The 26,536-nt window shown below is 39.7% G+C and overlaps 1 long non-coding RNA gene across 5 annotated transcripts in view; it reads right to left on the reverse strand.

Annotated features, from left to right (window-relative positions):
* LOC144294171 (uncharacterized) overlaps positions 1 to 26,536 on the reverse strand; it is a 227,099-nt gene that overhangs the window by 171,855 nt on the left and 28,708 nt on the right. For 2 of the 5 annotated variants that reach the window (XR_013361608.1, XR_013361609.1), the window contains exons 2-5: positions 24,167 to 24,240; positions 23,413 to 23,475; positions 18,317 to 18,388; positions 8,996 to 9,213 (exon numbers count right to left, since the gene is read on the reverse strand). This is a non-coding gene — a long non-coding RNA (uncharacterized LOC144294171). The remainder of the gene's footprint in view (positions 1 to 8,995; positions 9,214 to 18,316; positions 18,389 to 23,412; positions 23,476 to 24,166; positions 24,241 to 26,536) is intronic. The other 3 variants (XR_013361612.1, XR_013361613.1, XR_013361611.1) reach the window with 2 other exon arrangements.

A 26,536-nucleotide genomic window follows, 5' to 3' on the forward strand; every position in this document is an offset into this window, starting at 1 on the left:
TGTCCCATCTGACTATATCTCCATTTCCTGTCTTCTTCCCACATCTAGTCAGGACTAGGAAGAGTGGGTTTTTCTCCCTGTCCCTCCTTGATTTGCATACTTCTGAATTCAAAATTATTTGACCAAGTCTACCAGAACTACCTCTTACTGTGTTTCTGACTTATCTCCACAAAGACAGTCCTTCAAGCCTGTGTCTGTTAGCAATTGCTACAATAATGCTGCCTAACAAACAACCGTAAAACCTCAGTGTTACTCTCAATAAGCATTATGAGGCTCATGGGTCTGGAGGTTGATTAGGGGTCAGCTGGTTGAGGCTAGGTTCCACCAAGATAGCTCAGCTGGGGTGATTCTGCTCCACTTGTTTCTGTCTCCTCTCCTGGACAAACAGGCTAACATTCTTCTCCCAAAGGAAATGAAAGAGCACAGAAAGAAAGCCCAAATGTTTCATGCCTCTGCCAGCTTCAGCTCTGTTAATAGCCCATTGGCAAAAGTGAATCACATGGAGTGGAGAAATATATCCACTTCAAATGAGAGAGCTGTGCAAAGTTATGCAGGTAAGGTTGTTACTGATAAGGGAGAGAAGACATGAGCAGAAATTTTGAATATTGACTATTTTAGAAAGACCGTTTTAAGCCCTCATTCTCATATGCCATCCTGAGGCTAATGATTATCTTAGGCCAATTGGAATGTTTAACTGCATTATGGAATTATCTGTTCATCTGTATCCTTCCATTAAAGCTATGACCTCCTTAAAGTCAGGGACCATATTCTCTTTAGCTTTCTAAACTCTCAGTGCCTACACGTAGTATTTATAGTGGATATTATATTGCCTCACAATCATAAAGACCATCCTCCCCTGCTGCATAGTGATTATATGCTTTGGGTGGCAATGAGCATACTCTAATTTTTAGTGGCATATCCCTCTAAAAGTTCATATGGGAATATACCAAGGCTTTGGATAATCAATAAATGGCATTTCCCTAGACACAGGATTCAGAGTGGTTCTACCTGAATGAAGCTCACAATTTGTATTGCCTTGTGGAAACTAATGCCCATTTCCTTCTGAATATAAATGAGAAACCACATAGCCCTGGTCCACCAGCAGCTGAATTGCTAACATAGGAGAAGTTGGTCTAGCACAAAGCAGATCTAAGAGAACCACCGATAAAAGATTACAGAGAGCTGAATTGTGCCCTGCCTCTATAGTTTTCAGTTAAATGACTCAGTGTCCCCACATCATCTTTCCCCCAAAGTACCACAACTCTATGTTTATTTATTGAGACAAACATATTTATTTATTCATTGTCTACCTTCTCACACTAGAATGCAAGCTCCATGTGAGTTAGGACTATTATATTTACTGTTCTATCCTCCACATGTAGAACAGAGACGGAAACATAAAAATGTACTCAATAAAAATTTGTCAGATAAATAGATGAGTGAATGAATGTATAAATAAAAAATGCAAAGTTTAAGTCAGTTTGAGTTTTCTATATATTACTACTAAAGAATCCTGATATGTAGTTCCAATACATGCTTGCTGAATGTATGTGTGGATGGAAGAGTCAGAGCAGGAGACACAAGAGCTGTCTTCAAATATTTAAAGATTATGCTATGAAGAAAGTATTTGATTCATTCTGTGCAGTTCCAGAAGTGGAATTACATTAAGACACATCATAAGGAAAAGTTTTCTAACAAATTGCTCAAGATGGAATGCAGTAATATGGTAGGTAATGAGCTTCCTGTCACTGGCAGTATAACAGGTTAAGCAAAGCTAGTAACTTTAGAGAGTATTCTTACAACAGTAACAGTCTAGATGCTGAATTGTTTTCAATAGTGAGAATTCATAGTTTTAACCTCCTCTCTTACATCTCCAGACTACACCTATAGCTTAAAATCTGAACAAGTGGGGATAGCTCCTCTTCAGATATCCGTCACTTGCAAAATTTTCCCCTGTCTAGTTCTACTTTGGCACTTCATAGCTTTGTGACTTTGGAAAAGTTCAGCTCACCTTAGGGAGCCTCAGTTTATTTATCTGCAAAAGAAAGGGACTGAAGTTAATAAATTAAATATCCCAAGATCATATTTATGAGCCTTTATCTGCTGTGCTATGAGCTTTAGCTTTCCTTGGTTTAATGTGATTTCCATAATAATAGAAACCTTTACACAAAAAGGGACATACACTACTATTACTCTCTTTTTATAGATAATGAAACAAAGACTCAAAAAGGCTAAGTAACTCTTGCTTGTCCAGCTTGTCAAAGCAGAGTTTATACATTTTTCAAGGCTGAGAAAGCTACATACTATAATACCTTAATGGGCTCTTTCAGCTCTGGTGGTCTGAGAATCAACATCTTCCTCCATTGGACCACAAACTTAAGATTTAAGGCTTTACAATCAACCTAAGTTAGCAAGGAAAGCACCTCATCCTATCCTGCTGGCCCCTCTGAGCTAAATATCTCCATGAACCTAAGAAGCAAAAATAATCCCCTAAGAACCACCTAAATTTGTGGTTCTCAAATCTTCCCCACCATGCCCCATCCCTTTAAGATTTCTTGACTGTAAAGAGGCAGAATAAAGAGTACCTGCTCTGAGTCAGATGTTTCCAGTTAGGCAGGCAGAACCCATGTGTGGGGAGATATAATTGTATGTGGATGTGAAGGATAATATTATTAGCATTCCCATTTTACAATAGAAAAGCTGAAATTCAGTGAGGTTGTATGACTTGTGCTAGATCACACATAGCTAATGACAAAGTCAGGACATTTGAGCTCAGCATAACTCAGTCCAAAATGCCTGTTCTCTGTTCATCTGTCTCTGTATTTGTGTCTCTTTCTTTCCATTTAAGTATTGTCCTAAAAGAAAATACTGGTTCAATTCCACCCTATACATATTTTTAGAGGAATGAAGTTTATCCTCCTAACCTAAAACTTGAGAAAAATATTAGAGCAACCATTTGTCTACCTTTTCTCCAAATATTGCTCCATGCCTACCCTTTGTGAGCAGCCAGAGAATAGCATTGTGCACAAATTATGTAAAGTTCCCTATTCTAACCTTTGATTAATGCATCCATTAGCTATCATTACAGTGGTGCTGCCTAAAAAAAAAATGCAGAAGTTTAAAATAGTTATCATTCACTGTCACAAATATAGGGATGAGTTAGGGTGACTTGACTTCAAACTACAGCAGGTTAGCATTGCCTGACTTAGGCCAAGTTCTGCCTGGTGGCTCTGCTTCAAGCTGCAAGGCCCTATTCCACTGTCTCTCATCTTCCTTGGACCAGCTGGATGGAGCGTGTCCTTCTCACAACACTAGAAGAGGCACAAGACAGCAAGCCCAAACCCCTAGCTGTTGCTTAAGCCTCTACTCATATCAGGTCTGCTAACATTCCATTGACCAAAGTAAATCACACCAATAAACTCAAAATCAAGGGATGGCAAAGTATTCTCCACCCATAAAGGTGGTGAGGTGTATTGGTTTGCATCGGCTGCCATAACAAAATGCCACAGATTGAGTAGCTTAAGCAACAGAAATTTATTTTTTCTCACAGTTCTGGAAGCTAGAAATTCAAGATCAAGGTGTTGGCTGGTTTGATTTCTCCTGAGGCCTCTATCCTTGGTTAGTAGATACCCACCTTCTCACTGTATCCTCACATGACCTTTCCTCTGTACATGTGCATTACCCTTTGCGTTTCTTCCTCTTCTTCTAAGGACACTTGTCCTATTCTATAAGGGCCCCACCTTCATGACCTTATTTGACTTAATTACCTCTTTAAAGGCCCTGTCTTTAAATATGTCACATTGGAGGTTAGGGCTTCAACATCTGGATTTCGGGGTAGACAAAATTAAATCTATAACACGGGGTCGGTGAATTTTTCTGAATAATAATGCCTAGTTTCATTTTAAGTTTTTCCATAACTTGGAGTCTGATTGACCATGAGTTCAAATTTTGACTCTACCACTTAATAGCTATACAACCTCAGGAAGGTTGCCTAGATTTTCTCACTTGAAAAAAAAATGAAATTATAGTAATTAACTCATATGTTTGTTAAGAAATCATTGAAACAATTCATAAAAAGCAAGCACAAAGTAATTGCTCAATAAATATTACTAGTGTTGCGGCTCTTTACAATTAAGAAGCTTTCACTTCACTCAGGGAGGCTGTCTAGGCTGTGGCATCAGCCATATGCCTTCCCTTTCTGGACCTGATTCTATCCTACAGCAAACTTTATTCTCTCCAATCCATCTTGCTTCAATCTGTTTCTGCAATATGGTGACTCTCTAAAAAAATCCACTTAACATTTCTCTGCCAATAAATTAGAGGCCAGAAAGAAAGAAGATGGCACACACTTGCCTTTCTAGACATTTTACAGATGGTTGACTGCCTTGAAACCATGTCATGGCTTCTGGGGTCTCAGATAAGTGCTTGATTTTTATCTACCCTCTAAAAATCTTATGAGCTCAGAGGAGGACAGCACAAGCCATTAAGTGGGGCCCTTTGAGAGTATCTCTTGGGAGATCTTTTTGGAGTTAATGATACATAATCCAAAAGAACTTTTAGAACTTTGCAGTCATTTCTCAGAATCAGGTTGGTTATGGCACAGGCTAAGTGCCATGAAATATCACTGAAATATCTTCTGATATCCTCTCAACACCTTCTCAAAAGATTCAATCATCTAACCTCCCCAGTATTAATTCTTTCAAAAATTTCTCTTAGTTGGTGTTTCAAGAGGTTTTTAACTTCTCAGATCCCACCCAAAATGTCTGTAACAAGTGGTGGGGCCAGGGAGCACAGTGAAGAACACCCATGTGCATTGTTTTCTATTCTGCATAGAGTGATTTATGTAGTGATCACAATATCCCTGAACAGTAGTTAATGTTTTCTGCTTTTTAACAAAAAACAAGATGTTAAAATTAAATTTTGAGTAAGTCACCAAGATATAACAGGTGCGCCTGTCAAAGTTAGATACCAGACAAAATGCTACATTTTTTAAAAGGAATGTTTGAGAACCATATCCACATTGCTTGGCTCTGGCAGAGAATCACAGATGTGAAAAGAGGTTAAGATATGGAAAGAAAAGAGGATTTCATGAGAAATATGTCTTCAGAGCAATAGTATTCAAAATCTGGTTTCCAGACTCACATCAGCAACTTGCGAACTTAGAAATATGAATTATCAGGCTCTGCCCCAGACCCACTGAATCAGAACCTCTGGGAGTGGGTCCAATAATCTCTGTTCTAATAAACCTTCAGGTGATTCTGATGCAGGTCAGAGTTTGAGAACCACTAGTTCAGATAAAGCTATGTTCTAAATACCCCAGGAAAATTCCCTAGACTGCTAGGAGCATTATTTGAGACCATCCAGGGAATCAGAATCAATTTAACCAGGAGATGCCTCATTGTCAGCCAATTTCCAAGCCACTTAGGTGCCATTGTTTCCCAAGGCAGAAAGTTTAGGGAAGACCAGGTTGTTTATGAGAAAATTTCTGAATTTACTAAAGACACTTAGACTGGGGAAAAGTCAAGACCCTGAGCCAACCTCCCTTCATTTCTATGCCCTGATAGAGTTAGCCACACTAACGCTTTTCTAATCCCTGAAAAAACAAGGGACCTCTTGGGGAAGTCCCTAAAAGGACCTGAGAAAATAAACTGACAGCCTGGTTTCCCTCCATCACTCAAGCATGCAGACTCAAGTTCACTGATGAGGAATGACTTTGTCTGGAAAGCTCAGTCTAATATGTATCTCCTGGGGTTTGTGAAACTCAGTGGACTGAAATATGACCCCTGTCCCTCAAATTATGGAGTGCAGGAAGCATGATCTAGCAAGCTGATTTAGTGCCCTTTAAAGTTGATTGCATTGGTCTAGGGGTGCATTCCCAGATTTTATCAGCAGAAAGGATATGTGAATGTTTTCCATGGGCCCAAGGTATATGGCCTGCATAAAAAAGCCAGCATATCTCTTCTTAGAACCTCTACTCATTTTCTAATGCTGTGTAATAAACTGAAACAAAGTTTTAGTGGCTTAAAACATTGCCCATGTATTAGAGTTCACAGTTCTGTAGGCAGAAGTTCAGGCATGGTGTGACTGGGTTCTCTACTCAGGGCTGCATTCATTTCCAGAAGCTCTGGGGAAAGATTTGCTTCCAAGCTCATTCAGATTGTTGGCCAAATTCAGTTTCTTGATGCTCTAGGACTCAGGCCCCCATTTTTTTGCTGGTTGTCTACTGGGGCCACTCTGATCAACTAGAGGCTCCCCACGTTCCTTGTTACATGGCCTCATCCATCTCAAAAACCAGCAATAAAGAACTGCTCTAACATGTTGCCTGTGGCTTCTGTCTCTGACCTCTTGACCCAGATTTAAAGGACATGTGTGATTAGTTTAGGGCAACCTGACTAATCTCCCTTTTGATTAACTCGGAATCCACTGATTTCTTAAGTAATTAGTACTTAAGAAAAAAGTCAACTGATTAATTAAAAACATCAACTGCATATGCAAATCTCTCATGTAATAATCACAGAAGTTTTACCTATCATTCTCAAACTCCACCCACATTCAAGGGGAAGGAATTACACAAGGGTGAAGATCCTTGAGAGTCATCCTAGGATTCTGTCTACCAGAGATACTGTCCGAAAACCAGAAGGGCAAGGGGACCCGGCAGGTGATAGATGAAAATGAGTGCCAGGTAGCTAACAATCATCTTTTGGAGGTCAAGAATTTTGGAAAAGAGGAATCCAAGCAAAAGGAATTTCCAAATAGTTCATCAACGTGACTTTTGAGAGCGAGTGTGCTCAAAACTGCAAGTCTCAGAGAGCAAGGAGTCAGAAAGAAGACCACCCCATTTCAGTTATATAAGAATTTTCCTGTGACCTCTTTTCCCCTCCACCCTTTAAGAACTTTAACCCAGGCAACGGCAAAACCTGTGTGTAACCTAGGGAAAGGGTAAATGCTGATACAGGAAAGAAGAACCAAGCCATCATATCCTATTCCCCCAAAAGGCAGGTGGCCACTGAATACAGGTTTTAGCTAAATGGGAAAAGGCTTACATTTTCTTGAAGATTGAAGTATCAATTAATGCCTGGGACTGCATATTTTTTCCCACAGAATTACAATTGTAGTTTTTAATTTGTTTTTATTCTTTAAAGTACTTTTTTTTAAGATTTTATTTTTTATTTATTCATGAGAGACAGAGAGAGAGAGAGAGAGGCAGAGACACAGGCAGAGGGAGAAGCAGGCCCCATGCAGGGAGCCTGATGTACGCCCCGGGCTGCAGACGGGGCTAAACTGCTGCGCCACCGGGCTGCCCTTATTCTCTAAAGTACTTAAGTAGGTTAGCTTTCCTAAGAATGAACAGAAAAGTCATGGGGACTCCTGAGCTTTAATCAAGTGGTAGGAAAAAATGTTTTCTCCAATGAGTAAAGTTTAAGAGGACAATGGAAGATAAGAAGAAAATGAAGGTGAAGACAAAGAAGGAGTGGAGCACTTTTTTATCACACCCCAAGTGTCATGATTCTTCAAAGTACTGGTTATGTACATGTAAAACAACTGGGACCACAGAAGTGAACTGACTTACCCAACACATACAAATAGTAAGCTAAGGAATAACTGAGCTGGAGTGGGAATTCAAGTTGTCCAGATTCTAAAACCTATTATTTTATTTCACTATCATGCCAAGTCGAAATTTTGACTATAGTAAAATCATGAATCTGGTGGACAGAAAGCTAGAAAGGAGCTGTATGGAGATAAAAGCCCACTCCCACTTTGGGTAGGTTCTTACTACCACCTTTTCCTTCACATGGGGTCTGTTTAGGTTGCAGGATACAACATGACTCTTCACAGTAATGTTTTACCACCTTAAAGAAGCCTAAACTGTTCTTCCTAAATAAAACTCCAGAGACTTAAACTTTCCTTTTCCAAGGACAAGAGGTAAAGACTCTGCTGTGGGAGTGGCCCAGGACCTCCTGGATGACCAATCATTGTGGAGCTTCAGTTAACTTGAGATAACTATTTTCGGTCATAGTGGGATGAAAAGTGCACAGCAGCCCCTATTTCCCACCTTCCAGCCAGAAGAGCAGTAGATGATTCCTAGGGTGACCAGACCCTGCTGCAGTGAGAGAGGAGGAAGAGAGAAGATCAAGAGAGGAGAAAGATAATATGCTTTCTCTGTGGCACAATCTTCCCTTTCAGTTTCATCGGACCAGCTTTCTATGAGGGAGGACATGGAGATCACAGAAGAAAAGTAAGATGTGCCCACCCCTGCCAGTAGGAAATGAGGAGCCAAGGCTATGCCCTGGGATACCATGCAGTTAAATGGTACTCAATGAGGTCAAGGAGACAGATTACAGACCATGGTAGAGAAGAAGGAATAAGGACATGGCAGCGAGACAGTTTGTGATTTGTGCTAACTCTAGGATTTGTACATACTTAACAAGCCTATCTGAGTCTCTTTATTTCATCTGACAAATGGACTCAGAGCTCCTCAAGGTTGTTCTAGAATGAAATGAAATTATGTTCATAAAACACTTGACACATAGTTGACATGACTGTTGGTTCTCTCTCCAATCCACAGTATACCCTTTGGCCATTGCCTTAGGAAATTAATATTTTTAGAGAACTTCTCAAGGTTTATGCCAAAAAATATAGTCAAAGTCAATTATGATACTTGCAATCCACGCGAACATCCAGCCACACATCCATGAATATATTCATTCTCTCTGTAAAATAATGACAAACACTGTGCTGTATGCCTAGCATTAGGTTTGTGGTAAGATCTTGTTCTTCAGTGGGAAGACAGGCCCGCCTGCCCCCTTTTTCCTTCTCAGAATCAGAGTGATGGAGTTAATGAAGGAACAGGAAGCAGGAATAATTACATTTTAACTTTGAACACAAAAGCCAAGTGTTCTGCCAATATCTTTCTATAGCAAAACAAAACAAAACAAAACAAAAAACCTTCCAGGAAGGGAGTAGAAAAGTAAAGCAGAAAACTATCAGCCAATACCTGAGTACTTGACTTTGGTGCCTACCAGGGTGATAAAGCACCAGGCACTAAGGAGCTTCTCATCCCACTGTCAGTGAAGGTGAAAAGGTCTATGCTCCTTGAAGGCTGTAGCTGTAGATGACCTACCCTTTCATGTGATGTCCTCACTTGTCCTTCCTGGCCACTGTACCTTCACTAGATGTCAAGAATTTCAAGATATATAGAAAAATGGTCCTTATCTGCAAGAAACTCACAAGTAACAGGAAAAAAACAGATGATATATTAATCAAAGTAATTAATGCCAGATTCCCCCACAGACCCAACACTTCAGTGATTTAATACAAGTTTATTTTGTGCTCACACCACAACCAAACACAGGATAGGTGGCCTTCCTTTATGCTATAGTTACACTATAGTTACAATGAACTTCAAGGTCAGAAAGATGGTGAATGGATCATGTGGGATGATTTCAAGTGCAGGCCTAGAAGCAGCACACTAGAGTGAGTGGGACCTAATCTTGAGGTTAGGGGGAAAATTTTTTTTTTAAGATTTTATGTATTTATTCATAAAGAGAGAGAGAGAGAGGCAGAGACACAGGCAGAGGGAGAAGCAGGCTCCACGCAGGGAGCCCGACATGGGACTCAATCCCAGGTCCCCAGGATCACACCCCAGGCCGAAGGTGGTACTAAACCACTGGGCCACCGGGGCTTCCCTAGAAAGGAAATTTGAGGGCTATGATAATGGTGTACTTGAACCTAGAGTCCTTGCCAGGCATCTGGAGGAAGTCTGTACCCCAGGGTGTTGCCAGAGATGTGAGCCAGGTGTTTGTGACCCTCAACCAATAAGCAAGGCCTCCTTAGTTTCCTGCTTTCATGACAGAAGGGAGCATCATATCAATGGCCACTGTTTCAGCACCACACAGAAGTGGGGGGCTTGAGCATCAGATACACTGGGCCTCAAATGCTTATTCCACCAGTACTGGGCAAGTTGCTCTTGAAGCCACAGTTTCTCTAGAATGAGAATAACAATGGTTATCATAGGAAACAGCCTGCAGATGAAGGACAATGCTGTGTGTAGGAACATAAGAATGACATCTGGCAGCAGGCTTTCCAAACATCACTAGAACTTCCACCCTCTATCAGGCTTACTTCTTTCCCCTTCTTTCTAGAACAGACTTTGATCACACAATTGACTGATTTGGATTACTTGCAATGTGCTTTTTCTTTGCACTGGGGTGTCCTTGGGCTGTGTCATTTGGAGTAAAGCTGCTCACTGCCTTAACTCCCTGTTCCAGCACACCCACTGCACAAAGTTCTTGCCTGTTCCTGGAATCAGGGGACCTCTGAGTCTCTCCTTGAAGTCAGCCTAACCTTGGAGCCTAATAGTCTTCTTATGTCTATGATCTCAATATGTATTGACAATCACCCTCTGAAATAGACAGTATTATCCCCATTTAACAAATCAGGAAAACCACAAAGGGATTTGGAAGGTGAGACCAAATGTATTCCATTTCTTTTAATACAATTCTAATATTTTCCCTGGTATAAAAAACAGACTACCCTTAATTACTGCATCAAAAAGTAGTGGGAAAGATGTAGGTATTTTGCCAGGAAATGAGATGGCTCTTTAAAAAAAAATTGTATAACTAGTTTCCTCTGTAAATAACCCATAAAGTAGGTATTCTCAAAACACTAAGCCATAAACACCAATTCCAAAGATAAAACACAGAAGACATAGCAGATGTCATTTGCTTTTGTCTTGTACTGAAGAGAAGTAAACTAGGCCCATTGATACCAAGTGAAATAACAGGACCCTGGCATATGTTGAAAGAATAACCCTTTTCCCTTTTGGTTAGTTTTTTTTTTTTTTCTGCGAAATTACATAACTGATACATATATAAATACATAAGATGTACAAACACGCATATGTGCATGTATTTATATCCGTATAAACACGTACATTTACACACATACACATATCCCAATTAACAAGGACCAGACATTTTGTTCTAGCGCAGGTGCCACCAGTCAGAAAGTGAGAAGGAGGATTCTCTGGATAATCTGACCCTCTCACCCTCCACTGAAGACAGTAAATAAGAGTTAAAAAGTGAAATGAGACCTGGAGTGTACTGCATTTCATGGCCAACACCCTTGACACCCATGAGCTTCCTGACCCACCCTATTTTTTCTATTGGGTGCCACAGCAGAAGGTGCCAGTGCCCTCTTCCCTGCATATCCTCTTCAGTCATCTACAGGCGGCTCCTATGTAAGCCATACATAGGAGGTTAAGGGAGTGTGCTCATCCCAGGCTCAGGGAAGGTCAGAAGTTCCAGAGAGATGATGCCCTAAGAGTGCCCTCAACACTGAATATGTTGGAGCTCGTGGACAAACACGTCAGCTTCTTCACCCACTGATAGACAAGGTCTGGGTGTACTTTACACAACCTCTCTTTAGGACTGGGCCCTAGTCACCCCTGGCAAGTGTCTGCCAATCGATATACCCTTACTGGCCTTCCCACTCAGGGCCTGTCTGACTCCCCCTCACTCCCTTACTCTGCTGCCCAAGGTCATTGCCCAAGCAAACTTCTCACTCAAATCCCTATTTCAGGGTATACAAGTAGGGGACCCAAACTAGTTCCCAATTTTAATGCTTCCAAACCAGGTCTCCAGCCCCCAACATCTCTGTCTTATTAGATGTCCTGGGCCCTGTTTCCCAGCCAGTTCCAGAGGAAATCATGGCTCCCTCCTCTGTGCTTCATCTGTCTACTCTCTGTGTCCCCAGGTGGCCTACACTAGGAATTCTGTCACACATCCAGGGCAACACTGAAACAAAACAGGTGTTCAGCCAGCAACATATCTCCAGTACATCTCAGAGGCTATGGAGCTGCCTGGCCTGGGGTCTGGGAGCCCCTGGGGAAGCCCACTAGCTGGCTCTGGTAATCTGCTTTTCTGTAACTGCAAACAAGCAGATAGACAAACTGATAGGCCTCTGGCCACTGGTGCCCTCTGTCAGTATGGTGTGTGTCTAAGAGGAAACTTCTTTGTTCTAGAGCAAAGAAATTACCCACAAATGGCTGCCTTACCCAGCTGTTCCCAGCTCCTCTTCTTTTAGCCTCCTTGCATTAGACCCTGTCCCCACCATGACCCAAGTGGTTCCATAGAGCCCAGCTCTTAGCTCCTGAAGGGTAAGGTCATCTTGCAGCTGGACTCAGACAGAGCCACCCTACATTTGCTGCCAACATGTCCAGTGATCAGGAAAGTCTCACAAATATCTCACCAGAAAGCACATTGCTCCTCACCTTTCATGCAGACTGCCTACCTCCCTGCTTGGCCCATATCACCCCTCAAGCCCATTCCCTATAACCCATGACCCTCCCCAAGTCTGAACCCCCACACCAAGCTGGCATCACATGGCAATGTCTTTCCTGTCAGACTCCTTGAAAACAGGAAAGCTGGTTCATTCCTGTCCTCACGGCTGGCTATAGTGCCAATTACACATAAGACAGAGCTTTCCACACCAGGGGGCAATAAGCCTTAACATGAAGATGTCCCTTGGAAAGGGGATACAGTGATATAAATTCACTCAAGAATATTGAGTCTCTGAAGTGTAAAAGAAGGAGACTCCCAGAGGAGGAGAAATAGGAGTACAGCAAAGACATGCTTTGCTCAATTCACATATCTTAGCCTGGAGAGAGAGGGACAGAGCAAAATCTGCTTAAGTAGTACTGAGGAAGGGAGAGAATAGGACACATTCTGGAGCATTTCTTCCTATAGTTACAAAAATTAAGAACCTTGAAGTCTGGCAGAATCGGACTCGTAGCCTAGCTTTTCTGAGGTGGTTCACGAAGGCCTCTGAAAATGTCAACACTCTAAAGCAAAGAAGCTTTAGAAATGAGCCCAAGTCTGGTAACATTTCTGATTTTTAGCCAGTCATGGTGTGGTTTATTTGAAGCCTGTTTGAGGCCACTGGAGAAATTAACAGAAAGTCATAGCTCCACTGGTTACCTTCCAGATGAAGCTTCCACAGTGTGGAACAAGGTAGTTTCTATTCACTAACTCAGAAAACTTTAGAAAATTTTCTAAAACTTTAGAAAATCTCATGGCTTGATCCAGGGATAACTCTAGGTAGGAATGTCTTGATGAGCTTCAGAGTAAAAACCATAAAGAAAGTCATCACCACAGCTGGGGTGGGATGCTGGCATTCGAGCATACCTGGTGGAGACTCAACCTCGCCAGCAATACACAAAGCTGCCTTGCACCATGTGGGAGACTCATCAAAGATCCCACAGTTCTTTTTATTTTTTTAAGATTTTATTTATTTATTCATGAGAGACACAGAGAGAAAGAGAGCACGTGGCAGAGGCACAGGCAGAGGGAGAAGCAGGCCCCATTCAAGGAGCCCGACATGGGACTTGGTTCTGGGTCTCCAGGATCAGGCCCTGGGCTGAAGGCTGCACTAAACCGCCGAGCCACCCGGGCTGCCCAGATCCCACAGTTCTATAGCAGCTGCATTAGAGCCCTGGCCCAGGTGTCATGGATATAGTTTTATAGGAAGGTTCATCCAGTCTCCTAACCTACTGTGTGAAGTGAGGTTGCTCACTCTTCTCCATCCATTTCCATATTCCAACATGAGAAATGATCCTCTTCCTTAAAGGAAGTGGGGAAAGTGTATGCTTAGAGAGAACCCACTATATGTTCCAGATTCGTTCTAGATACTCCAGATGAAGTATTTCATTTAATCCTCACACACTCTGAAGTAGTTAGGCAGTGTAGAGTCTGTCAAAGTTTGCTCAGGAACATAGAAACCACTATAGGTACTTCAGCAGAGAGGGGGGTATTAATACAGAGATTACTAAACCTGAGACAGGTGAGCAAAAACCTGTGAGAACCACTTCTAGCTTTGAAGAAATCAGAAAATACTTGGATCATAGGAAGCCCCTGCCAGGGACCTCACCCGCATACCAGAGCTCACCTGGAAAGCCACTGCAAACCATCATACCCACTTTATGTTTGCATGGCTACCATCAGGTCAGAGGGCAAAAATGATTCTCTTCCTCTCCGCCCTCAAGTCTGCATGAATGCCTTGCATGTCTGGCATGATCTAAATCAGAGGGATCTGGATAATGTAGTTTTCAGCCTTTAAGCCTCCACAAAACAAGAGAAAACTAAGTAACCAACAGGCAACATCCTACAAAGAGAGGTACTATTGTGCTCTTGTTATTACTGAAGCAACTGCAGTTCCAAGAAGTGGAATAATTTTGCCTACGTTCCCACTGCCAGATTGCAGTAAGAACAGCATATGAATAAGCCCGAGTCTCTCTTCCTCCAAAATCCAAGAGGATAAATGGAATTTTGATGGATATGGAGACATAATTTTGTCCACCTGAATCTTGAGAGGACTTTCTATGCATGTATTGCTGCATACCCACCAACGATGCCACCATGAGACAGGTAAGGCCTAATAGTGAGGTTCTATGTTAGGAGTCTATTTGGTGTTCACACATAGTAATTAGGAAGAATCTAAGGCTGTAATATTAAAACTTGAAAGTTTTCAAGTGTTATCAGGGGAATACAAGTCAAAACTACTTTGAGATACTCTTTTACATCCACCAGCCCAGCAACAGGAAGGGTTGGCAAGGATGGAGAGCCTCGCCACCTCTCAGATACTGTTGGTGGATGTGTAATTGGTAAAACCATTTTGAAAAGTAACTTGCCAATACCTCTGAAAGTTAAGAGTGTTCACAATTTATGAGCAAGAAATTCTACTCAGTATAAAAATATTTTTTAAAGAAATTAATCTGTGCTCATAATCTGCAATACATATAGAAATGTTTACAGTAGAATGCTGCCCTTAGCCAACTAACACTTCAAGCAAACCTAATGGCCATTAACAGGATGAATACATAAATTGGGTTATATTCATTCAATGGAATATTATAGAGCAATAGAAACAAATGAATCACACTTAGATTGAGCAAGATGTATGAACTTCAAAGTTTTGATGCTGACAGAAAACATTAAGTTACCAAAGCAGTATTATTGCATTCCTATAAAAGGCAAAAACTAAATAACATACTATACAGCATGCATGCATTATGTCATAAAATTATAAAGAGAAGTAAGATAAATATTAATTCAAATGGAAAATAAAGGGTTTTTTAAGAGGGAGACTTGAATGGAATGCAATGGGAGGCTCAATGGAGTTTCTATGATCTGGAAAATGATCTGTTTCTAAGAGGGGTAGTGGGGTCGAGGGTGTTTGATTGTTACACCTTATACTACATAATATGTGTCATATATGTTCTTTTATGTATATGACTTACTTCACATGCAAAGAAAGTTGACATCACAGACTTTCTGCAGTCCCATCCAACTACTGTTTTGTACTAAGGGTAGTCAGTGTGGCCTGTCCAACACTCTCTGGTCTTTCAAATGCAGCCTCATACATGCTCTGAGACAACATAAAGTTTACTGCAGCCATATGAACTCCATCCTCTGAATTCCTCCTGACCACCATTTGTCAGCTCCACAATACAAAGTAACAAACTAAGATGGCTTAGAGCATGGATTTTTTATTTTGATGTGAATTTTGAAACCTGATTTGAACTTCAGAACCCAGGTTTGAATCCTAGTCCTACCACTCATTATCTGTGTTATAGTGGAACATTATATAGCTTCCATGTATTCCAGCCAGTAATTTAGTACTTACCTCAAGGGATATTATTATGAAGATGCAACATTGTTATGCATATAAAACACTTAGTAGAGTGACTAGCATACAGTACATATTAGTCAATTGTCAATTTTTACCATTTACTTGAAGATTTATTTATTTATTTTAGACAAAGGGTGGGGTGGGGATGGGGGCAGAAGGAAAAGGAGAGAGAAAATCCTCAAGCCAACTTTACGCCCAGCACAGATTCCAATGCAGGGCTAGATCCCAGGACACTGAGATCATGACCTGAGCTGAAACCAAGAATCAGATGCTCAATCAGCTGAGCCACCCAGCTGCCCTGTCAATTTTTACCATTTCTTCTCATTTTTCTTCTTGCAACATTTGTTGATCAACACATCCTTCTTGTTTGAACCCATATTATAGTGACTACTATCTAATTGGTACCATTCTTAAAAATAGGGATCAGTAAACTATGGCCCATGGGCCAAATAGGAACAACTGCCTATTTTTATAACTAAATTATTGGAGAAGAGCCATGTCCATGCATTTCTCTATGATCTGTGATTGCCACTGTGCAACAACAGAGCGGCATAGTTGCAACTCAAGCTGTATTTCCTGCAAAGGCTATCTGGCCTTTTATAAAAAAAAAAAAAAATTGTTTGCTGACTCCTGCTTAAGAATATGGTTGAACTCTGCTCTTCTGGCTTTGATCTTGCCCCCTGCTTCCATAACCTCCCTATTACAGACTCATTTCTAGATATCTGTACTCCAACCTCAGGCACAGTGACTGGTGAAGCCAACATAAGTCCTTGGGCTAGAGGGAACAATAAGTTCAACTCTTCTTTGTTGGCCATCTGGACACAGATGAATACCCAAGAAAACTGGATACATTTCTGTCCAAGGCAAGTCATGTGACAGCAGACTCTGACACTAAAGTCTCACTGTCTCATATTAGAAATTTCCCACAGAAGAATACACAATCACCTCACTTCAAAATAGAACATGTAAAAACATGATAAGTATGTCAATATTATATAACCGTAAACCATACAAAGATAAGTATTAACTATCAGCATGACCCAGCCATTAAAAATGTTTTAAAACTTAAATATTACCTGTTTTATTCTCCTAAGTAAGACAAAACCATTATGATGTTAATTATGAGGCCACATGATTTTCTCAATGGGTCTTAGGAGGAAACAAGTCAATGTGAAACAAGTATCTATTTTTTTAAGCTGTCTCTATTCCACTGACTTGGTCCACATGACCTCACTCGCCCAAGACAACACACAGTTGTAAATGAGAAGTCCTCCAGTAAGGATAAAGGATGGCACAAACACAAGGAGTTTCAGCAAATTACCCATTCCCACCCAGGGAAGGAAAGAAAGGGGAGTGCCCTCTTCTGTGTGCTATTTTAGTCACATGTGATTAATAGCCTGTCACACTGTCAGGAGAACCCAGACTCCATCAAATCGACACACATGGCTGCTCTGGGTGCCAAAATAGGGCATATTGCTGTGCAAAAATGTGCCAGGGGATGCCCCGTGTGTGTGTGTGTGTGTGTGTGTGTGGGTGTGTATATATATAACACATACCTGCCACTTGCATCCCTTGATCCTGAAATACTGCTGAAATTTCTCTCCCCACATACACTCCCAAACTTTGTGTGTGTTTTCCCATTTCATTCAGCACGCAGCTGTGAAAGCTATTATACTGCCTACGTAGCAACAGAAAAGGATCTGGTAAGTGTTTAATGAGGGGGAGGTGTGATAAAAGGGATAGGGCAGTTAAACTGGGTGACTTAGGAAAGAATAAAGTAATGAATGCTGTTGCCTTGGAAACCAGATCATAGTCTATAATCTAATACTGTTCTATCACATTCAATATTCTGAGAAATGGGCAAATCCTATTTGATTCACTCAGGAATATTACCTTTATAGATATTAACAGTCTAGTCTAGGTACTTCATCTCCCCACCCATTAGTGAAGCAATGCATAAATGAGATAGGAGGTATGTCCTCTAGAACAGAAGAATGCAAAAACCTTTTGTGAATCCTAAAAGGACTCTCTATAATTTATTTTTGTTCCTTATTAAATTGGCTGTCATATTTCTCTTTACTTCCCATAAACATCCTATCTTCCAAGCCTGCTCTTTAACAAAATATGCATGCAAGAACACCCAAGAAATTGATGCTTTTCTGTAAAGTTTGGCCTTGGAAGCAAATGTGTCCCAACTTCATATATCAAAAATTTCTTCCAATAATCATTCTTGGAAGTTCCTGTGCTGACCAATTCCCCAGGACAAATTTAGCACATAGGATTTAAAGTGATTTAAAACACATATTACAATACTTAAATAGAAATAGAAACAAATATTGAGAACTCAGAAACATAAATCTAAATGAAAGATCAGCATAGGAGAGAGGGTGGTGCAGTACATATTTGCAACCCTTAAAGTCCTAATTGTACTGGTCAAACCAACAATTTAACTGAGCTTCCTGCTTGTCAAAGCAAAGGAGAAAGCACTAACACAAACAAATAAATAAATGAATACAACAGAGCATCCTTCAAAATAACTCAAGCTTTCCTTAAAACTCAGTATTGAAAGAAATTTCTCACTTGGAGGGTCATATACGAACCACTAAGCAATAGCGTGCTAGTAACTCACCTGCAAATGCAGTGATGGGTTTCATTAGGATCCCTCAGCCATGAAACCAGAGGGCAGTCCTCTCAAAGCAGTCTGGAGGGGTAGGAAAAGAGAGAGAAGTAATGAATAGGTAGAGGATGGAATAATATAGAAAATCTACAGAGCATGTATATTTGTCTTGCTTGATCTAAGAATTATAAAATTTTCAAGAACTCTTGCATACCCCTTTCCATATATTCCTTAGTTCAACTAACCTTTAGGTAAGAAATTGGAAATCTGGCTTTTTGAAGGCAATATTACACTATATGTTAACTAACTAGAATTTAAGTAATTTTTTTTTTAAAAAAAGAAGGAAAGCAGACATCTTTTTTTTTTTTTTTAATTCTCTGTTCTAGAATGCAGCTCTACTTTGGGTATTATTATTATTCCAGATTGACAACTTTTTATGAGAAGGGTGGAATAAGTTTGATACTCTCCAACCAACTCCCAGATAAAGGTATTACTGCAAAGATATTACTGCAATGGAACAAACTCTGAAACTCTGTAACGGTTCTAAAAAGTTCATAGTGCACCTTATCATCTTGAAGACCTTGGTCCTATCCATACTCTATCAAAGGCGGGGACAAATCATGCTCATCAGATCTTCATGGGCTTCTCTATTTTTCAATCTCCTTTGCAGTGAAGTTAGGCTATATGACTAAGTTCTAACCAAAGGAATGGAGACAAAAAATAATATAAGCCATTAAAATGTCCAAAGCAACCCTCCAACATAACTTTCTTCCCTTGCTATGGCAACCTAAGAGGCCATATGTTCCAGATGGCATGGCTACATCTAGCCATGACATGAGCGAAAAATAAAGTTTAATCTTGCTAAGCCACTGAGATTTTGGGGTTTACCTAGTGTGAGAGTGAGTATTGATTGCCTGGATGAATAATACACTGGCTAACAAAGTGCCTCCACCACGCCATTTGTCATTTTTTAAATTAAGTTTTATCAATCTGATTATAGATGTTTTATATTTTGGGTTAACTATCTTTGTAAAAATGTAGACTTAAAATTGCACAAGTTTTAACTACTGCACTATCTTAGAACATAATTCTGTCTCTTTCTCTCCACCTACCTCTACTTCCTGAACATAGAAACATAAAAATATAATTAGAAAGAAAGATATAAATGGTGAGTGACAGATACAGATAAATAGAGGAACAGCCAGATATAATGCTTAGATGGACTCCTAAAAGTTGCAGGTGGGTGTGGCTTCCACATTTACTTCAACCAGTGATTGAGTGGAAAGGCCACCCTTGACGATTTATAAATGTTGGCATTGGATACTGAAAGGTAGACTGAAATTAGCAGTTAGAAAGTGTTTTAACTCAAATAGTCCTATTCCAGAGTCTGCATCTGATTTAGCACTCTGTCTACTGCCTTAATTGATTATCTTCCATTCACTCAGTCACCTTTTCCAAAACCAAACGTTTCACTAAGATTAGTGATATGATGTCGTTTTGTTTCCTGACAACTTGTGTTTCATTTTCTGTGGCTGCCTGGTTTCTTTAAGGATATTTTTTATCTATTTATTGATTTGTAAGAGCTCTTCAAATTAATTTAAATTTAAAATATCTTAAAAGATATTAACCTTGCACCTGTCCTATTTGTTCACAAATATTTATTCAGTCTTCATTTTTCTTTTAATTTAAGGTGACTTCATTTCCTTCAAAATTTTCCTTTATAGGGAATCTGGGTGGCTCAGTGGTTGAGCATCTGCCTATAGTTCAGGTCGTGATCCTGGGATCCTGGGATGGAGTCCCAGATCAGGTTCCCTGCAGGGCCTGTTTCTCCTTCTGCCTATGTCTCTGCCTCTCTCGGTGTGTCTCTCATGAATAAGTAAATAAAATATTTAAGAAACAAAATTTCCATTCTTATTTCCATCATGGTTGTAAAGTTCTTGTTTACTCCAAACTAACATCAATATGTGATTATTTTTCCCATGTATGCTAATACTTTCATTTATTTTACCTTGACATCCTTTGTCTGCTTAAGAGTTATGCTTACAAAAGACTTTGCATCCTCCTTAATTTCATTTTCCTAAGTGTTTTTATTTTTCAGTTTCCCAATAATATTAACAAATATCTATGCTTTATCCTGTTGATTTAAAGCACTTTATTATATATGTAGGATCAGCTGTGGTATAATGGGGAGAGCAGACAATCTTAGCTTGTCTTAGCTAGAATGGTTCTAATGTTTGCCTTTTAAGCATAATGCACATGTTTCAGTCACATATGTTTTCATTACATACAAGAGCTATTCTTCAAGTCCTATTTTACTATAACTTTACATCAGGAATAGTCATTCCTTTTTCTGTTACTGACATAATGGGTTATCATAATACATATTTTTATCAATGAGCCATCATCAAATTCTTGGACTAAACCTACTTATTCATAGTACATAATTTCTTTATTATACTTGATTTCTTGCAGCCATCATGCATTTAGAATTTTACATTTCTAAGAAAGATTAGTCTGCAGTTCTCTACGGTTATGCTAGTTATAAGTAAAAGAATGGGAAACTTGCCTTTTTGTGCTTAAATATTTCAGATGGCACAAAAATTGCGTGTTCTAAAATGGTTTGAAAGAACTCATTCCTCAAACCATATGGGTCTGACATCTTTCCAGAGGTTATTTTTAGATGTTTTTCATAATTTCTTTCAGGTTCTATTCAGTTTTCCATATTTCTCCTACACTCAGTTGTTTTTTATAAAATTATTTTATTTATTTTATAAAATTATTTTTTCATCCACGTATGTATCTGTATTGGCATGTATGGATATTGAATTCTACTTTTTCTGATATTTGTATATAAGCATATATAAATAACTAATTACACTCCCTTGATCATTCTTAATAAAGTATATAGCTATTTCTTTTTATTTCTCTAGTCACCTTTCTGAAAGTTTTGTCCCTTTTATTGGCTTTAATTCAAACGGAAGAAAGAAGAAAGAAAGAAGAAAGAAAGAAAGAAAGAAAGAAAGAAAGAAAGAAAGAAAGAAAGAAAGAAAGAAAGAAAAGAAAGAAAGAAGAAAGAAAGAAAGAAAGAAAGAAAGAAAGAAAGAAAGAAAGAAAGAAGAAAGAGATCTCCAGTGTTTATCATTTATATATTTTTTTAAGATTTTATTTATTTATTCATGAGAGACACACAGAAAGAGAGAGGCAGAGACACAGGCAGAGGGAGAAACAGGCTCCATGCAGGGAGCCCGACATGGGACTCGATCCCAGGTCTCCAGGAGCAGGCCCTGGGCTGAAGGTGGCGCTAAACAGCTGAGCCACCCAGGCTGCCCAATTTATATTATTTTCATACATATTAATTTCTATTCATATTTTCATTCACTCTTCCTTGGATAGGACACAATTCCACATACAACCATAAATAAAGTCCAAGGATATTATTGATTTCTCTACCTTCTGTTACCTACTTAATATTTAAAATATTGCTTCCTGCTATTTGAGTTTTTGACTTCCCTGTTTTTTAATTTGTACATTTTTGTAATTTGATACCTAAAATTTTGATTACATTTTTCTTTGTATTTTACCATTAGCATTTAAACTGTTCCCTTTTGCACCTTTAATATTTTCAAGTAATTTTACTTCTCTTGGCATCAACCCTGATTTCTTCTGTTTAAAATCACATGTAAGTACACCTTCATCCCCTCATTTTCAAGTTTTTGTTTTGTTTTGTTTTTAATTGAATTATAGTTGACATGCAATTTAATATTAGTTTCAGATATAGGACTAGTGGTTTGACAATTCTATACATCACACAATGCTCACCATGAAAAGTATAGTTACAATCTGTCACCATACAACTTTATTACAGTGTTCTTGATGACATTTCCTATGCTGAACTTTCCCTCTCTGTGGTTTATTTATTTTATAACTGGAAGTTTGTAACTCTTAATCCTCTTCACCTATTTTGCTCATCTCCCCACCCTCCACTCAGGCAACCACCAGTTTGTTTTCTGTATTTATGAGTCTGTTTCTGTTTGTTTGCTTTACAGGTTCCCCTTATAAGTGAAATTGTATGGTATTATGTCTTTCTCTGACTTACTTCACTTAGCATAATATCCTCTAGCTCCACCTATGTTGTAGAAAATGGCAAGATTTCATTATTTTTTTCATTATTTTTTATATCTGAGCAATATTCCGTTCTCTCTCTCTCTCCCTCTCTATTGATAGATGATAGATAGATAGATGATAGATAGATAGATAGATGATAGATAGATAAATCGATATCACATCTTCATTCATTCATTGGCAGACACTTCACTTGCTTCCATGTCTTGGCTATTGTAAATAAACATAGAGGTGTATGTATCTTTTCTAATTAGTGTTTCCATTTTCTTTGAGTAAATACTCAGTAGTGGAAGTACTGAATCATAGGGTATTTCTATTAATTTTTTGAGGAACTTTCAAGTATGAAAGTTCTTCCACAGTGGCTGCACCAATTTACATTCCCACCCACACTGCACAGGGGTTCCTTTTTCTCCACAACCTCACCAATACTTGTTGTTTCTTATCTTTTTTATGTTAGCTATTCTGACAGGTATGCAAGCTTTATTCTTTAATTTTGTTTAGGGGTGCCTACTGATAAATGCATGTTAGCTGGATTTCATGTTACTCTAGTGTTTTTCTCATTTACATAACAAGTAGGTCTAATGTTCCTAACTATCTCTTTCCTTTCTTATCTTGCAAGACAATCTTTAAATGTGGGAAATGCCAATTAAAATGAGAATGGGAAAGCACATACATGTATGTGTGCAGTTGTGTATATGTGTGTATATGTGTGCATTCATGTAACATGTGTTCATCTGAAGCTGAAGAGACCAAAAGATGACCACAACAGACTAACAAAGTCCAGTAAAAAAAACTGAACTGGATCTCAAAATTGCAGCCCCACATAGCAGCTGTAGCCAGAAACCATAAAACATGGTGCACTGTCATATTTCCTCTGATGGCAGAGACATCTGGGCAGCATGGGGAGACAAGCTCAAAAGATTCAGGAGGACAGGTGAAAGCTAATTTAAATAAAAGGATGAAATTGGGACTTAATGACAGGGTACCTCTTCCAGGAACGGCAGAATGTTGCTTTATATCCTTGTCTATATCAGTCTCTATGGTAGTATCTGAGGAAACAATTACAGCTTGCCTGAGTCTTTGAATAATCAAATTTATAGCAGTGCTGTGATATTTCTATCAACTCCTTTCAGAATCTCAGAATAATTTGCCTACATTTAGAGGCTCATGCTGGCTACCTCTCTGGACTGCCTGAGCCCCGTAGTACCCTCCCCTCCAAGTATTCCTCTCACCTGTTCCAAGTGAGCTACCTAATTCATCAGAGGTGGAGACCCAAGAGGGTCTTGGCCCACTGCCTGCACCTTATGACTGGGCTGGATCAATCTTCTGTTTTTAGCAAAAGTGGCAAAGATCATGGCCTACCAAAGAGAAGAGGCAAAATCTGGTTCTCTGGAATGTGTTACTGAAAAATGTTGTTTGGGAATTCACTATTCCATGGAGGAATTTTCTCCCCTTCCTGAGAGAAGGAGGCCAGTTACCCATAACCGTAGAGAGATTAGAAGCTAGAACACACTTGCTCTTTACTCATTTATTCAAAAATAGATCCAAAAGAACTATGATTTTTTTTTCTCCAGCAAAGTTTAAAAATATGTCTCTTTTAAAGGATGACATTTTAATACAGCCTTGGGATATTCACACAGGTTTTTGAAAGTGACTTTAATCCACTGCCCTCATTAGAAATCATTTGCATTTCTTAGGCATCCTCTCTTCTGCTTTTTATGGTCTGTAAGTTGGGCTCACCTGCTCAATCAGCCTGTAGTCATGGGTATCAGGAAGAAAAAATGCTTCAATACATTTCAGATGGAAATGGGCATCTAGGGAGAGAGCATCATGAATAAAGAGCCATCCTCACACACCTGTGGCCTCCTGAGGGCAATTCCTCCCCTGGAGTACACTGTGAACTTCTTGACAGGTGACCTGGCAATCTAAGGGTGGACCCACATTGGCACTGGTCCATCTCACCTGCTTCATGTTCTTGGCAGCCGAAGGGCGTTATCATCCTACTATGGTCCAGCTCCAAAAGGTCCCCAATATACTCTATCAAGAACTATTTTACATACCAGTCTCTTTTTTCTTAATTGTTTATTATATACACAATGCAGTCAATATGAAAACTAAGAAATATGATAAACAAAGACTGAATGAGGCACAGGTGTTCAATGCAGGTCTCATCAAAGCACAATAAAACCAACCCATTAAAGAGGTTTAGATGCATTACTTTCTCCCTCAGCAGATTTTTATGGCTCCCCTACACCCACATTCACAAAATAGAAAGGAATGAGAAGTCACATGTGTGTTCCCTAATGCTGCCTGGTTAACAGGCCCCGGAGAAAGAAGGGCTTGTGCTTTTCCAGGAAAGTAGCCAAAGAGACACTCTCTTTTGTGCTTTCTCCAGTGAGGTCATGAGTAGCAACTCCATATATTAAAAGTGCAGACAATGACACAGCCAAATGTTTCACACAAAGCCTAATTAGCTGCATGTGTTTGTATTCTCATCCCTCTTCTGAAGTCACACAGAGCCCACTCAGAGCTAGACAAAGCCTTCCTTGCTTCCTTGTACCCCAGCTCCTGGACAATCCTGACATGTAGCTTTGTCTCAGCTTTGAAACATAGAGGTCAGTTTGAGGGGCACCTGAGTGGCTCAGTTGGTTAAGCATCCGACTCAAGTCATGATCTCAGGATTCTGAAATGGAGCCCCATGTCAGGGTCCTTTCTCAGCAGGGAGTCTGTTTGTCTCCCTCTACCTTTGCCCCTCCCTCTGCTTGCAGGTGCTCTCTGTCCCTCTCTCTCTCTCCTCTCAAATAAATAAGTGCATCTTTAAAAATACATGAGGGGGGTCAATATGACACATAGAGATCGCATGAGAAAGCTGGGCCCCCATAGGAAATACACATAGCCATTTCTCTCATCCATTCTGCCACCTCTGGTTCATTAGAGGACCAGGCCAAAGGGGTCAATAGTACCTCCATCCCCACCTCTGAGGAATGTCAAGAGAGACTGCTGGTTCAGGTGCCTAAGACTTGTAAAAATTTTTCATATGGGTATTTAGCATAGAAACTTCAGGAGAACATTCCTAAATCAGTCAGAGGATTCAAATACTTCAACATCAATGTCCCTGCAATAGGACACTACCAATGTGCACACCTACAATGAACCCATCAATTTCTCCATGTAGCCCATTTCTTCATGTTGGCTAAGGGACGAAGATGGAGCAACATAGGTAGGTCAAATAAAAGTGAACTAGCATTCAGGTAACCAAAACAGCTAATAAAAAGTTTTACTACCCCTCTGGTCTTGAAGGATGGAACATTTCCTTCATACAGAGACCAAGATAGTGAGCATTTATGATCTGGGCCCTCCCCATTGTTAGAGTCCATCACTCAAAATTACCTCTGGAAGGGAACCTCCATGAATGAAATCTTGAGTCACTATAGTCACTAATATTCCTTGTTTCAGGCATGAAAGAGATCACTGTATAAATTTTGCTACTTAGGGGGAAAAAAGCAAAAATTTAGTAGACTCTTCTTTATTGTTACTATGTCAGTAGCAGTATAGCAATGAGTGAGCATTGAAAGTAACGTGAATGCAGGAAAATATAAATAGCCAGAGTCATTTTCAGCCAAGAAACAATCAAACAACAATCTTCTGACATTGTGCAACCCCAGGGCTTCCGGATGTGCCAAGGAGAAGATTGATTGCTTGCCTTTGGGAGGCATTCTTTCCGTTTGAGAAGGATCTGTAGGATAATCATTACACAGTTCTTTGGAGCCTCAAATGGGCTCTCTCTATAGCTTAGTTGTATTTTATATGCACAGCTCCTCTGTGAGGGTTAACCAGAAGGTATAAAATGATACTACACATAGCCCTATGCACCTCAGTATTCAGGAAATCAAAATGCTCAGTGTTATAAAAGGCACAGAAAGAAAATGGGAGGCATTTGCAATAGTGTGAATTCAAACTCTAACATTGACACTCTGCTCTTGCCAGCAATTTTTTTAGGTCAAATTTGAATCAAAGAAAATAGCACACTTAAAGTTTGTTTAATGATACTGAGTAATCAGTGTTTCTAGAATGATCCAACAAAATGCTCTGTGTTCTGTGCCACCTGCA

The sequence above is a fragment of the Canis aureus genome, chromosome 22, assembly GCF_053574225.1.
Source record: "Canis aureus isolate CA01 chromosome 22, VMU_Caureus_v.1.0, whole genome shotgun sequence".
In the NCBI taxonomy this organism is placed as follows: domain Eukaryota; kingdom Metazoa; phylum Chordata; class Mammalia; order Carnivora; family Canidae; genus Canis; species Canis aureus.